The sequence below is a fragment of the Podarcis liolepis genome (genome assembly GCF_965112155.1).
Source record: "Podarcis liolepis genome assembly, chromosome: 15".
NCBI lineage: Eukaryota > Metazoa > Chordata > Lepidosauria > Squamata > Lacertidae > Podarcis > Podarcis liolepis.
The window spans coordinates 22,221,759-22,234,029 of record NC_139566.1 but is presented as its reverse complement, the minus strand read 5'-3'; the positions used below and the strand labels follow the sequence as shown (position 1 = coordinate 22,234,029).

Here is a 12,271-nt window from a genome sequence, read left to right as displayed (position 1 = left end):
AAGATCCACCAACTTGGATGGCTTCGAAAGAGGATTGGACAAATTCATGCAGGAGAGGGCTATTGATGGCTATGAGCCATGATGGTTTTGCCCTGCCTCCACAATTGGAGGCAGCAATTCTTCTGAATACCAGTCGCTGGAAACCACAGGAAGGGAGTGTGATCTTGTGACCAGCTTCTGTTTGTGGGCTTCCCATAGGTATCTGGTTGGCCAGATCCAGCAGGCTCTTCTTCTGTTCTTTTGGGGCCAGATCCTGGCCTCAGTGTCTCAGATACCCAGCCTAAGTTCCCAATTACTTTACTCTAGCGTTCTTCTATACCCATCGCTTCCGCCCACTAATTTGCAAAATGGAGTCTATTGGTGATAATTGCCTATTCCCCTAAAGACATCACAAGGATTCCTATCATAAAGCTTCCTTGTGAATTATCAAGCAAGTTGGAAAGAGAACAGGGGGTGGAGTGATACCCCCCCCATTTTGTGGCATTCGGGGCTAATGATTGCTCCGCTCAAATATTTTCATTACGGCCAACCACAATTGCGGTGTGTTGGTCGCTTCATAATGGGCCATTTGGAATTATTTAATCCCAGAATCTGGCAGGCTCTGGTTTCAAGGCATCCATCTAAGATGCCCAGCTCCTTCCAGCAAGCCTGCCCTATTAGCTCCATTTGTCTATAATAGCAACCAAATGTCTTCAAATACTCCAGTGCCATTTTTATTATTATTTCTTCTTCTTTTTTTCTTTTACAGCTCTTGCAATAAGCCTTTTACATGTTAACTTTTGGCCTCTCGGAGTAACCTCTTATTTAAAATCAGCTTAATTGACTTTACCAGACTTTGGCTATTTTTCATTTCTTCCTAGAGGGCTCATTACTAGAGATGGATGTTTATAAACTTGAATCACTTGTTCCCCTGCTGCTTTCCTCGCTGCTCATGTGATCACAACCTCCTGCTAACTGTGTGGGAGCCAGTCAGAGAAGGGAATCCTTCTTTTCCAGCATTCCCTTGTGCACATTTATGGCTACGAAGTATCCCAATGCTTAGTGTAAATTTCATGATGTCTACTACTTTTTTAAAGTTTGATTTCATCTATAGTTTGTTATAGTTTGAAATCAGCCCTGAGTGCTCACTGGAAGGACAGATCCTGAAGCTGAGGCTCCAATACTTTGGCCACCTCATGAGAAGAGAAGACTCCGTGGAAAAGACCCTGATGTTGGGAAAGATGGAGGGCACAAGGAGAAGGGGACGACAGAGGATGAGATGGTTGGATAGTGTTCTCCGAAGCTACTAACATGAGTTTGACCAAACTGTGGGAGGCAGTGGAAGACAGGAGTGCCTGGCGTGCTTTGGTCCATGGGGTCACGAAGAGTCGGACACGACTAAAAGACTAAACAACAACAACATAGTTTGATAAATTGTGTTGGGTTATATCCAATCAAGTTTTTCTCAGGAAAAACCTACTGACCTAAGTACTGGACCTAAGTTAGTCATTCCCAACCATTTCAGTGGGTCTACCATGGATAGGACCACTGCTGTTTTCTAGAAAAAGTGGTGCCGGAACTCACCATGAACACCTCCCTTGTTCTCTTAGGGCAAATCTGTAATCCCCTGGGAGCAGTCAAGTACAGCATTCCTTGTAATGCTAGAGAAGACATGCGAGGGAATGTTTGGTCCAGCCAGTCGAAACTTCCTGTTCCTCCTGGCTGGAGCATCCTTCCTTTTGCATGTGATAGAAGGTAGGCATGACCTAACCTGTCCAGGTAGCAAAAGGACAAGTCACGTAGCACACCTCTCTCTTTTTCATTTCCTTCGTTGTTTGACCAGCTTTTAGCTAGGACTGCTCTGCTAGCAGGACCAGTGGTCAGGGATGATGGGAACTGCAATTAAAAAAAAAAGCTGGAGTCCAAATTTTGGGAAACCCTAAACTAAAAAAAATAAAACTAAACTAAAAAATAAAATAAACTATAAATAAAATAAAACTAAACTAAATAAACTATAAATAAAATAAAACTAAACTAAAAAATAAAATAAAATTTCCCCAATGTTGCAATATTTCCTCAGAGGGGAGTCACTCCATCTCCTTGTTCATGTCTAGAGGTCCGGAGGGTGGCAACACGAGAAGGGGCCTTCTCTTCAGTGGCTCCCCGTCTATGGAATGCTCTCCCCATGGAAGTTCGCCTGGCGCCTTCATTATACACCTTTAGGCGCTAGGCAAAAACGTTCCTTTTTAACCAGGGCTTTGGTTAATCTGATTGAAATCCTATGCCCTTTTAAAATGTGTCTCCTTTTTTGGGGGGGAGGGGTTGTTATTGAGTTGTTGATTGTATTTTGATTATATATATTGTGGTTTTTATGTTGATTTTTTCTGTGAGACCTCCGGGTATAGGGCAGTATATAATTAATAATAATAATAATAATAATAATAATAATAATAATAATAAGTGTTCATTGCTCTTTTCTGAAACCTTCTCCAACTCTACAATATCCTTTTTGATGTGGTGACCAGAACATGAAATACAACCCATTATAGACATTTTATTTCAATTTTTTAAAATTTTCTTATGAATATTTTTATATTGTTTTAAGTAAAACTGTTTCATGGTATACTACCATTAAGCAGTAAATAATTACTGTTAAATAAATAAATAAATAAATAAATAAATAGAATAAGCAATACAGTGGTACCTTGGTTCCCAAACTTAATCCGTTCCGGAAGTCTGTTCCAAAACCAAAGCGTTCTAAAACCAAGGTATGCTTTCCCATAGAAAGTAATGCAAAATGGATTAATATGTTCCAGGCTTTTTTAAAAAAAACCCCTAAAACAGCAATTTAACATTAATTGTACTATCTCATGAGACCACTGAGCCATGAAATGAAAGCAATAATCAATGTAAAGGTAAAGGTAAAGGGACCCCTGACCATTAGGTCCAGTCGTGACTGACTCTGGGGTTGCGGCTCTCATCTCGCTTTATTGGCTGAGGGAGCCGGTGTACATCTTCCAGGTCATGTGGCCAGCATGACTAAGCTGCTTCTGGCAAACCAGAGCAGCATACAGAAACGCTGTTTACCTTCCTGCTGGAGCGGTACCTATTTATCTACTTGCACTTTGATGTGCTTTCGAACTGCTAGGTTGGCAGGAGCAGGGACCAAGCAACGGGAGCTCACCCCATCACAGGGATTTGAGCCGCTGACCTTCTGATCAGCAAGTCCTAGGCCCTGTGGTTTAACCCACAGCGCCACCTGCATCCCTAATAATCAATGTACTACAGTATAAAACAAATAAGACAGTATTGTAGATGATAAAAATTAAAATTATTATTTTTTCTTACATGCACTGATGCTAGTCATTGTTTGGATGGGGGGCTTTTCTCCATTTCTGCAGTCACACAATCAATCAATCAATCAATCAATCAGTAGCTGAACTGAGTTCCACAGTCAAAAAAACAAATCACAAAAACGAAGTCACAAGCCACAGTCACAAGTCAGTCCCATAAAGCAAAGAACAAGTCACTGTCAAAAAAACCGAAAACGCCACACAAACAAAAACGCAAAAAAATAGCAAAAATGAAAGCTCCAAATATCACCTCTGTCTTGCGCGGGTGCTCAGGACTCAACAGCCAACAGACTCAACAGGAAGCCTCTGATTAACAGCGGAAGTCTTGATTTACAAATGGAACACACTCAACAGGAAGCGGAACATGTTCTGCTTCCAAGGCAAAGTTCACAAACCAAAACACCTACTTCCGGGTTTGCAGCGTTCTGTTTCCAAGTTGTTCATAAACTAAACTGTTCTAAAACCAAGGTACCACTGCAATTAATTAAAACATTTTAATGGCTTAAAAGTGTGGCCCAATAAATCACACAGTAAATGATGATGATGAGTGGAAAGAGTGGAATTGGGGATGGAGGCAATATGCCAAGTGCTGGGAATCACAGGTGTGTGGATACTGCCCTTGTGCCCTGGTCCTGTTTTCTGGTTTCCCACTGGTGTTTGGTTGGCCACTGTAAGAGCAAGTTGCAGGGAGGGAAACCCCTGACGGCATAGAAAGTTAGCAAAATTCAAATTTAAAAGCTCTTTTTTATTATTCTTATTCAAAACATGTGTTGGCAGGGGCGTGCCTACCAGATGCTTGCTTTAGCAAATGATTAGCATATCATTCACTACGTTGGGACACACTGTTATATAAAGATGATGGTTATTTGTTATTTTTTTAATGTTAATTACAGTACAATAAAACAAACTTTAAAATTACAGTACAATAAAACAAACTTTTAATGGACTGAAAAGCAAAAATTTGGCAAAAACGCTACAAACAGTTTCCAAGAAAACGTCAGTGTAAACAAATTTTTGGTTCTGAATTCTTCAGAACTATTCATAATGAACAATGTACATAAGCAGAGGAATGTAACCGGGTGCCAGATCTCCATCTTGCTCCTAGAAGAGCGGACTCCAGCATGGACCAGGGGTGTAGAACCTCAGGCCTGGTCCTCAGGACTCTTCCCAGGTCATGGTCTTCACTGATCCTGCTCCCCATACCTTAGTAGTCAAATGGTTTTGCCTGGCTTCTGGAATATATCCTTGGACTGTGACCATTGTAATTACATCAGAATCACGGGCTTTTTATAGGTAATTACAGCATGTGAATTAATATTTTGCAGCACTTCTTTCATTGCAGTTACAATAGCAGGCAGATTATTGTGAGTTTCTATCTATCTGTTGCATTTGCATCCCATCTATTTCTCCAATGAGCTCAGGGTGGTGTGAATGGTTCTGCCCACGCCTTCTTAATGCCCACAGCAACCTTGTGAGGTAGGTGAGACAGAGAGACAGCGGCTGGCCCAAGCTCACCCAAGGAGTTTCATGGCTGAGTAAGGATTTGAACCCTGGTCTCCCAGGTCCTAGTCCAACACTAACCACCACACCACACTGGTTCTCGTATTGTGATTATGTTTCTTTTTAATCAATTCTTTCCCTCCCTATGTATACTGTAAATGTGCAAATGTGTATTTATGTTCCTTTTCTCATTCCTTCCTTACTGCCTATCTAGAAACTTCAGCCTCTTTTGCCATCTATTGATTTATTTTAAACTACAACTTATTAAAGTCGTCGTCGTCCCCATCTCCCAGCAAAAAAAGCGATTCCCAGATTAATCTATATGACGCTGGTCCAACCAAACTTCTAAGGAGAAAAATAGAAGACTTTCAAGCCTTTTGTCTGTATTGTCACTATAGTTCTTCAAGTGATAGGGGAGAAGGAAGGAAGGAAGGAAGGAAGGAAGGAAGGAAGGAAGGAAGGAAGGAAGGGGTGGAATGGTGGAGGGAGGGAGAGGAAGGAGGGAAGGAGAGAGAGAAGGGGAAGAAGAAGCGGAAGGAGGATGAGGAGGGGAAGGACTGGAGGAAGGAGAGGGGGATAGAGGAGAAAGAAGAGGAGGAAGGAGAAGAGGAAGGAGGGAAGGAAGGAAGGAAGGGGAGGAAGGAGGGGAGGAGGGGAGGAGAGAGAGAAGAAGGGGAAGAAGAAGAGGAAGGAGGATGAGGAGGGGAAGGAGAGGGGGGATAGAGGAGGAGGAAGAAGAGGAGGAAGGAGAAGAGAAAGGAAAGAAGGAAAGAAGGAAGGAAGGAAGGAAGGAAGGAAGGAAGGAAGGAAGGAAGGAAAGAAAGAAAGAAAGAAAGAAAGAAAGAAAGAAAGAAAGAAAGAAAGAAAGAAAGAGGATTCCTGTTCACATAGAATTATTGGCCTGGTTGGCAGAAATCGCTTCCCAACCAGCAGCCCCTCCCCGCCGCCCAGAGCTCAGCAACCCCTCAGAAGGTGTGACTTGGAGCTCGGCGGTGGGGCGTCCAGCGCAACGAAGCTGGAATGCGGGCGCTCGTGTGAAGTGATTGTTACCAGAAGCGCCTCGACGTCTCCGTCCCGCTGTCCTGGAGCGGCGGCTCAGTGGTCCCGTGGTGGAGCTGCGCGGTCGCTGCAGGTCGCTAGGCTGAGAGAGGGGCTGGGAGACCCCCTTATCAGCCAAGACCTCCTCGGGCAGGGTCCCTGGTCGTTACAGCCGGAAGAGGGGCCGAAGGAAGGAGCGAGCCGGAGAGGCTGTCAGGAGGGGAAGCGGTGAGTCCTCCTTCACCTCGGCGTCGCGGGTCCGCGGTGCTTTCCTGTCCCGGAGGTAAAGCTCTCTCCGTCTTGGAAAGAGGGCGTTGGGTCGCAGGCGAGGCGGGTCTGGACACCCGAGTCGCGGCTGAGGAGTGATGGCTTGTTGGCAGAAAGAAGACCCTGGAGACGGTTCCAGTCTAGGCTTTGACAGGCAGCGTGCTTGGTGGGGAGGGCAGTGGAGGGGCGGAGGAAGGGGGAGCATTCCTTGCAAGCCCCTAGTCCGCTGGGGGTCTGTGCGCCGCTGCCATCTGGGCTGCCTCCTGCCTGAAACCCTGGCGAGCTGCTGCCAGTCAGTGTAGGCAAAACTGCGCTAGGTGGACCTGTGATCTGAGTCGGGAGAAGGCAGTTTCCTCTGGCCCTGTCGTCGGATTCGGCATGCGTTTAAGGGTGCTGGTCACGGGCGTAGCCAGGATTTATTGCAGCGGCAGGCTTTATGGGGGGTGAGGCAGAACCGAGTTACCCGCGAGACTGCGACACAATTGGTCAGTTGGTTAAATATTTTTATTTATTTACAGTGATACCTCGGGTTACAGACGCTTCAGGTTACAGACGCTTCAGGCTACAGACTCCGCTAACTCAGAAATAGTACCTAGGGTTAAGAACTTTGCTTCAGGATGAGAACAGAAATCACGCTCAGGCAGCGCAGTGGCAGCGGGAGGCCCCATTAGCTAAAGTGGTACCTCAGGTTAAGAACAGTTTCAGGTTAAGAACGGACCTCCGGAACTAATTAAGTTCTTAACCCGAGGTACCACTGTACTTGATTTAGGGGAGCAGATGGCCCCCTGTACGCCCATGGCACTGGTGTAGTTTGCTTGTTGCTAAAGCATCCATGACAGATGGCCATCCATCCAATGAAAGGGAGTCCACAACCCCCCGAGGGAGTCCATTCCAGTCCATTTTGCTGAGTTGGAGTCGTGAGGGTGTGGCGGTGTCTATCACAGAAAACATAAGCGCTTCGTTTGCATTCTTGTTGCATTTAAATCCGTGGTGCTAATTCGTGATCCTGTTGCTTCAGTCAACTTCTGTTTGCTTACCCGGCTGGAGATCAGTCAAATGAATTTGCTGAGAGGCGGGATGTACATTGAAATATAGAAAATGAATGCATATAAAGGACTCGCTACATTGAAAAGAGTGCACCGCCCACCAGCTGAGATGTGCGCCCGCAGACACACAAACACACACGCCTATCCCGAGGGCAGCTGGAAGGCTGGCTGGCGAGACTTTGCCAGTAAAATTGTTCCAGGGCTGATCTTCTGCAACAATAAGATGCGTGTGTTCCCATTTGCTATTATGTTGATGCTCAGATTGCTGCTTGTGTTGGCGTAGAAACTCAGCAAGGCTCCACGCTCACCATCCAGCAAATATTAACTTAGGTAATGCGTGAAATCCCGATGTTTGGGAGGTGAGCGAAGTGTTTTTTTGCCCTACTGTGATCCTAAACTTGCTGCCTTATTTTATTCCCCATCACCTCTCAATCTGTATTTTTCTGTAAGAGATCTCTCTCTTCTTTCAAGAGCATCGCACTGGGTATTTTAAAAACAGTGGCGTAGCGTGGGTTGTCAGCACCCGGGGCAAGGCAAGTAATTTGCGCCCCCTAACCCGTGGATTTGCGCCCCCTAACCCTAACCCCCAGATGTTGCGCCCAGTGCGGCCGGCACCCCCTGCACCCCCCACGCTACGCCACTGTTTAAAAATATTTTTTAAAGGGATCTGTAGCCTCCTCGGGGCATCCAACCAACCTGCCTGGGTTCATCTGGTTATCTACAGAATCATGCTATGACGATGATCAGCCACAATAGCTTTGTATAAAAATGCGTTTATATATCATACATATCATACATAATTATAAAGCAATGAAAGAGGCTTGCGACACCTTGAATAAATTTTTATTATTTATCAGATTTAAATCCCACCTTTCCTCCAAGGAACTCAAGGTGGTGAACATAGTTCCCCTCCTAGAATCGTAGAGTGGTAGAGTTGGAAGGGACACTGAGGGTCATCTAGTCCACCCCCCTGCAATGCAGGCATCTCAGCTAAAGCATCCCTGACAGATGGCCATCCAGCCTCTACCTAAAAACATCAAATGAAGGAGAGTCCACAACCCCCTGAGGGAGTCCATTCCAGTCCATTTTACCCTCACAACAACCCTGCAAGGCAACTTAGGCTGAGAGTGTGTGACTGGCCTGAGGTCACCAAGTGAGCTTCATCACGGAATGGGGATTTGAACCCTGGTCTCCCAGGTCCTTGTCCAATGCTCTAACCATTGTACCACACTGGCTTTCATTGTGCGTTCCACCTCTCATCTTACCATACCTCACACGGTTGTTTTGAGGATAAAATGAGGAGACAGAAAACCATGTCCCTTGTGCACCTGGGGGGAAAGGTGAGATATAAATGCAACAACAGTCTCCCTTGGCAGTTCCTCAGGGGAGGGGGGGTGCAGCCCAGGAAAGGGCCTTCTCTGTGGTGGCCCCTAAGCTGTGGAACTATCTACAGAGGTGCATCTGGTACATTCATTATAGAGCTTCCGGAGGAGGCTGAAGACACACCTCTTTACCTTGGCTTTTGACACTTGAGGTGCATGTTTTTGGGAGCAACCTTATTTTTACGTTTCCAAGTTTCTTTAACATGCTTTTAATATTGTGTTTTAATGTGCTGTAACGTGTTCTGGGACCTTAGGGTGAACAACAGGCTAATAATAATAATAATAATAATAGGTAAAAAGGTAAAGGTAAAGTACCCCTGGATGGTTAAGTCCAGTCAAAGGCGACTATGGGGTTGCAGCGCTCATCTTGCTTTTAGGCCGAGGGAGCCAGTATTTGTCCACAGACAGCTGTCTGGGTCATGCCGCCAGCATGACTAAACTGCTTCTGGAGCAACGGGACACCGTGACAGAAACCAGAGTGCACAGAAACACTGTTTACCTTCCTGCCACGGCGGTACCTATTTATCTACTTGCACTGGCATGCTTTCAATATGCTAGGTTGGCAGGAGCTGGGACAGAGCAACGGGAGCTCACTCCGTTGTGGGGATCCGAACCGCCGACCTTCTGATCGGCAAGCCCAAGAGGCCCTGTGGTTTAGACCACAGCACCACCCAAGTCCCTACAAAACAACAACAACAACAACAACAACAACAACAATAAATATGGCCTTCCAAAAGGGGGAAAGACATATATATTTTCTCATATTTGCATTAAAAAATGCTTTCGTTGTGATGTGGTGGGGCAGGTAATCTATAGCAGGTGTTCCTATTTGGAGAGAGGCAAATGTCTCATTTGGAGACTTCCCCCTTCCACACCCTCCCCAAATGGAGAGCAAGGATATTATGAATGGCCTTGCCTGTGCAACCCTTTCATTGAGGACAGCTCAGCTTCCCCTTCCTACCCAATAAGTCATCCTAAGTTTTGTAGGCCGGGGCTGGGTGGGGGAAACGGGTTGGGAAACACAGTCAGATTTTTTTCCACACAAGTGGGCCTTGTTGGTGGGGAGCCCGTGAAGGTGTCCAGGGGCATTCTGAGAAGAGGGCTGTTTCTTATTTCATTTTCATTTTCCTTTCATTCCTCCTCCCGCCCCAACAATGAGAAGAGATAAAAGCCTCCCCTGAAACCTGTGGCGTATAAAATATCTTCAATTGGAATTCCAGAAGCGCCAGGATATTAATGGGAGGCTTGTGATTCTCAGGCATGAATGGTGTGTGTGCAAGACGTATGCAGAGCAATGTGGTTTTTCTATCAAGATCCAGAAGGGTAGCTGTCTCAGATTCCAGCGGTGCGAGAAGGAGGGCTCAGTGTGCGGCAGCATGCCCTGATGAAGGAGCTTCTGGGAAAGGGCCATTGCTCAGGGGTAGAGCATCTGCTCTGCTTGCAGAATGCCTCCAGGTAGGGCTGGGAAAGGTGCCCTTCCCGGAGACCCTGGATAGCAGCTGCCAGTCAGTGTAGGCAATACAGTGGTACCTTGGTTTGCAACCGTTTTGGATTACAACCACTTTGGATTACAACCACGTCAAACCCGGAAGCGCGTGCCCCCTTTTTTTTATTACAACCCATTTTTTTGGATTACAACCCATTTTTGGGGGGTGGGGGAGAGTCCCCATTGGTGAAAGCGCGCCTTGGGTTACAACCTGTTTTGGTTTACAACTGGACCTCTGGAACGGGTTATGGTTGCAAACCAAGGTACCACTATACTGAGTTAGATGGACTGGTGGTCTGACTTGGTATAAGGCAGCAGTGGCGTAGCGTGGGTTGTCAGCACCCGGGGCAAGGCAAGTAATTTGCGCCCCCTAACCCGTGGATTTGCGCCCCCTAACCCTAACCCCCAGATGTTGCGCCCGGTGCGGCCGGCCCCCCCTGCACCCCCCCACGCTACGCCACTGTAAGGCAGCTTCCCATAGGAGCCAACTCCTAGGGGCCAAGGTCCCTTTGTCTCCCCCCCCCCAATAAAATATTTGAGGGGGCTGTACGCCCCAAGGTTGTTGGGCATTGCCATTCAAATGGTAATGTGCCACCAATCAAATGGTGCGTGTGTTGTCAAATGAAATGTTACCTTCAGTTGGCTAATACCACACAGAGACACACAAGTGCAGGTTGGAGTGTGGGCCAGGATTGCAAGCATTAAGGACAAAAGGCTACAAAGAGTCAGAGATCTGTTTGATGTTTCTGTGCATACAAAATAAGAACAGTGATCAGGTTGTACAATCAAAGTGGATTTGGTGCCCTGGAGTCGAGTACAACAAGCTCATTCTTCCTGCCCCCCACATGGATTTTTCGTGATGGGAAGATACACCAGGAAGCATGAGATAATAATTGTGTTTTTTCCCACCAAACCTGTGGGAATGTTCAAGGTGGCAGGAGAGGATATATTGTTTATTAATATCCTTCTTTACTTGCACTAGCAAATTCCTTTATGTAGCAGAGTTACATTCCCCTTTATATATGCACAGCAGATAGCTGGTTGCAGGCTCGTGTAAGCCTCTCACTATTATACAATTCAATCTGTCCCACGGCCCTTCACTTCATCAGATCTGGCCCTCCTTGAAAAAAGTTTGGACACCACTGCAACTTGTTTAGCTTATATGTAAATCCGGCACTCTGTGTACACATGAAGAGCACTGCTATTCTAGAATACACAGCATTAACATAAAACAACCAACAATTATGCGAGATAGGGCTTACCTGAGCCCCCACAATATGCAAGTTGGTGCCCCTGCAACTTCCTATATAAGCAGCAGCTGCCACCAGAAAGCAGTAGAGGTGTTTCAACAGCATCTGTGCCCCCCCCCCCAGGTTGCTGTGATTTGGCATATGTGTGTGTGCAAGTTTTATTTATTCATTCATTTGCTGCATTTACATCCCACCTTTTTCTACCAAGAGCTCAAAGGCAGTGTCCATGGTTCCCTCGCTCTTCATTTAATCCCCACAACAACACTGTGAGGTAGGTCAGGCTGAGAAGCAGTGACTTGGGCCAAGGTCACCCAGTGAGCTTTGTGGCTGATTGGGGATTTGAACCCTGGTTTCCCAGGTCTCCTAGCATGACACTTTAACCACTATGCCACACTGGTTCTCATTGTGTATCCTGAAGGATGTCCAGCATCAATCCATCACTGATAGTGCATTAGTGATGGGCCATCTATGCAATTCTCTGCTTTGTTAGTTGTTCTGTGATGCTTCCCCAGTGTTACTGCTGTATTGCCACCTGGAAGGGGCACCCTTGCCTTCGTTATGCACCTTTAGGCATCATCATCATCATCATCATCATTTATTATTTGTACCCCACCCATCTGGCAGGTCTCCCCAGCCATCCTGGGCGGCTTCCAACAAAGTTTAAAAATACATTAAAATGTCACACATTAAAAACTTCCCTAAACAGGGCTGCCTTCAGATGTCTTCTAAAAGTCTGGTAGTTGTTGTTCTCTTTCACATCTGATTGGGAGGGCGTTCCACAGGGCGGGTGCCACTACCGAGAAGGCCCTCTGCCTGGTTCCCTGTAGCTTTGGTTCTTGCAGTGAGGGAACTGCCAGAAGGCCCTCGTCATTGGACCTCAGTGTCCGGGCAGTACGATGGGGGTGGAGACACACCAGGCAAAAATCTTCCTCTTTAATCAGGCCTTTGGCTGTTTGACACCCAGTGCCCT

The 12,271-nt window shown here is 46.3% G+C and overlaps 1 protein-coding gene across 1 annotated transcript in view; it reads left to right on the top strand.

The window, feature by feature from the left end:
* The first annotated feature begins 5,942 nt into the window (after positions 1–5,942).
* Positions 5,943–12,271, top strand: part of TBX5 (T-box transcription factor 5) — a 97,386-nt gene continuing 91,057 nt past the window's right edge. Inside the window, exon 1 of the mRNA XM_083478711.1 lies at positions 5,943–6,153. The gene's annotated coding sequence lies outside the window, so the exon portion shown is untranslated. The remainder of the gene's footprint in view (positions 6,154–12,271) is intronic.